Source organism: Mus pahari, chromosome 9 (assembly GCF_900095145.1).
Source record: "Mus pahari chromosome 9, PAHARI_EIJ_v1.1, whole genome shotgun sequence".
Lineage (NCBI taxonomy): Eukaryota > Metazoa > Chordata > Mammalia > Rodentia > Muridae > Mus > Mus pahari.
In genome coordinates, this window is record NC_034598.1 from 62,480,027 (window position 1) to 62,484,026 (window position 4,000).

Genomic DNA, 4,000 nt, shown 5'->3' on the forward strand with positions numbered 1-4,000 from the left:
AGCCAGAAGCTGGAAAGAACCCAGATGTCCCTCAACAGAGGAATGGATACAGAAAATGTGGTACATTTACACAATGGTGTACTACTCAACTATTAAAAACAATGAATTTATGAAATCTTAGGCAAATGGATGTATCTGGAGGATATCATCCTGAGTGAGGTAACCCAATCACAAAAGAACTCACTAGATATGCACTCACTGATGAGTAGATATTAGCCCAGAAACCTAGAATATCCAAGATACAATCTCCAAAGCACAAGAAAATCAAGAATCAAGAATAAGGAAGACCAACAAATGGATACTTCATTCCTCCCTAAAATGGGGAATAAAATATCCATAAAAGAAGTGCCGGAGACAAAGTTTGGAGTTAACACAAAAGGATGGATCATCCAGAGACTGCCCCACCCGGGGCTCCATCCCATAATCAGCCACCAAATGCAGACACTATTGCATATTCCAGCCATATCTTGCTGTAAGGACACTGATATAGCTATCTCTGTGAGGCTATACCAATTCCTGGCAAATATAGAAGTGGATGTCCACAGTCATCTATAGGATAGAACACAGAGAACCCAAATGGAGGAGCTAGAGAAATTACCCTTGGAACTGAAGGGGTCTGCAACCCTATAGGTGAAACAACAATATGAACTAATCAGTACCCCCAGAGGTCGTGTCTCTAGCTGCATATATAGCAGAAGATGTCCTAGTCCGTCATCGTTGGAAAGAGATGCCCCTTGGTCTTGCAAACTTTATATCTTCCATACTGGGGAATGCCAGGGCCAAGAATGTGAGTAGGTGGGCAGGGGAGCAGGGTGGGGGGAGGGTATAGGAGACATTCAGGATAGCATTTGAAATGTAAATGAATAAAATATCTAATAAAATAAATTTAAAAAGAAATATTGTTGAAAATATAAAACAAAAATTACTAATAATGTTGCATCATATGTAAAATTTTATATAGAAAGAAGAAAAAAGACTGGTACCGAATCCAATATTTCTACTTTTTAATTTCCATTTGGCTTATTTTGTGTCTGTAAAACAAACTTCAATTTACTTAAAGAATTGTAGTGAATTTTTATATTTTATACTCTGAAGCATCTATAACATTTTAATTAAAAGATAGTCTAAAAATAATTTCAAAACTGAGTTAGCATGGAGAATTCTTAATCCTGCCTCTCCTTTCGTACTCCAGTATTCTGAAGCAGGTCATCTCACCAGTGCATGATTCAGTCTCCAGCATTCCTCATTTTTGACCTTAGGACTACAGATTCCTAGGGATGAACTCAAATTGAATTGGAAAATTTGAATGAGAAGTTAAATTGCCCTCAGACAAACTGCCATACTAATAAATCTTAAAATATAACAACTGAGAATCACCTTATCTAGAGAATGTAGATTGGTTGATTCAAATCCAACTACATGGAATCCATACTATCCAAATACAAGGCACTGAGAACTTTTATGAGATGCACACATATAGAGTTTGTCAGTACCTTCCTCTCAAATTCACTTTTAAAGGGTTCAGTTATTTTTGTAAACCTCCCAGATAGACAGATTCTAAGTTCAACCCAGCAATATAAAGATGCATGTCCCCAAGTTGGCAAAAATGGAACAACAGCCCCAAGTGTCAATGTGGCAGTATGGTATATATTTTTTTTCTTGGGTGTGGGTGTAACTTAGGCATTTATTCTGGCTGAGGTATTGTTGTTTATTCAAAGATTTTAGTCATATATTGATTTAGTTGATAAAAAATGAGGAATTTTAGCAAAATCTTGTTTATTTTTTAATCTATGTTGTTATTGATACAGCTCTGCTTTTAGTAACTAAAATAAATCATAACTGAAAATTAGTAAACTTACACAAACCATACAAATGCCAACACAATTTATCTTTGTTTTCCTCCAGGAAATATTTAATAGCCGTTTCTCTATTTTAAATGCTAAAATCTAAAATTTATTATTTAAGTATGCAAGTAAAATAATCTCCAAATCTCTATATTTTGACTTGAATAGATTAGACCCTCTTTTATTAGAAAAATAAGATATAATTTTCTGAAGTTTCTACCATCTCTTTTGAGCTGAATGCATTTTTGGTGTAAGCATGTGGAATTATACTAAATATTAATTGAGGCATAAATATTTTCAGTAGAATGAGACTCATGACCTTTGGAGAGTGAAAGTAAGAGGCATTACATATTTTAGCCACTATGGTCATACAGGAGAAAACAGTAGAGGAAAAAATCATATATATATATATATATATATATATATATATATATATATAGAGAGAGAGAGAGAGAGAGAGAGAGAGAGAGAGAGAGAGAGAGAGAGGATGTCTCATGGTCTTTAGCTGGCCCTCAAACATCTCCCTGTTTTGTAAAATACCTTGTCACTAAAACAAGACATTCACACTAATCTGATCCCTATGTGTTCCAGAGAAATTGTAGATCAATGTTTTACAATGTGTCATTATCAGGTAACACATTCTTCACAGTAGGTAATTAGCAGGTGATAATGAGAATCAAGTCCAATATTTCACATATGCCCTGAAAACTACACTTCCAGCAGGTGGAAAGAGCTGAGAAAAGGAGTTACAAAATAGTTTCCCACATATAACTTCACTAAATGCAAAGGCATTTATCTTTATGTTTTTTATCTTTAAAAAACATATCACAAAGGTGGAAAAACATTCGAAAATACAAACCTACCCGCAGATAGGTAGGAATATAGATCATTAATATTACATAATCTATACCATGAAATCTCTTTTAGACAGTCATTCTAACAGAAACAAAAACTATTTTCTTGTTAATTGATCACAAACAAATTACATGGCTCATTCATCATTCCTTTCTTATGCTTCTAATTTTTCTTCCCTTTTTACATGTCAAGTGTTGACAAATTGTAACTGTTGAACATGGGGCCCAAAATGATGCTAATATATATGAATATTGCATATATGGATTGAATAATACTAACATATCTTTCATCCCCAGGAAGACCTTGAAATGTAACCGTGACTAGAAATTGAGTAACAGTCAGACCTATTGAGACATACTAGACAGAATCTATTTCATGATTCTGCTAACAATAAGTTTGCCTCTGAATCTCCATCACTAGATTACCAAAGCCTCCTAAAGACTTATTAAAACTAGGATACTTATAGACACCAGAAGCAAACACTTAGTTTCAATCAGAATGACTTGAGATTTTACATTTCAGACTTTCATGCTGAGTCAGATATTTCATGCTGTGCAGTCAGAGTAGGTAATTTTCCCTCCTTGTAAAAAATATATATTTTACAGTCCAGACTTTATTCCTGTCCTGGTCTACCTTCCAACTGTTCCACATCCCACACCTCCTTACCCCCTCCTCCCATTTCCAAGAACATTCCCTTCGCCCCCATCCTACCAGACTTCCCTACTCTCTTGGGTCCCAAGACTCTCAAGGGTAACTTGTATCTTCTCTGACTGAGACCATACCCAAGAGTCCTCTCCTGGATATGTGTTGGGGACCCAAAATCAGCTGGTGCATACTGTTACCTGTTTGATGGTCCAGTGACTAAGAGATCCTGGGGACCAGGTTAATTGTGACCTCCATTGTCTTCCATTTAAGAATGTTGAAATGAACAAGAGTGAATGAGGAGAGACAGAAACAGACTAGGAGCATGGGTGAACTTATTACAGAGCTGTGTCATAAGGAAACAAATATTTGTTATTAATGTTATGTCTATCATTATGCTTTCCTGAGAGCCTTGGTGTGATTTACATATGTATCACCCTTAAATGGCAGAATATTAACCTACTGTAATCCCAAAATGAATGTAGAAGAGAATATTGAAATAGATAGAGGTCACCTCACATATAGGAAGATATTAAACTAGGGAACATGGAGCAAGTGCAAGAGTGAAGAAACTCTCACTGTACATATAAACTCTTCCAGGGCAGTGAGTTCTAGGCTAGGTATTAAGCACCTTCTGTTTTGAACTATCAATAAAAGAC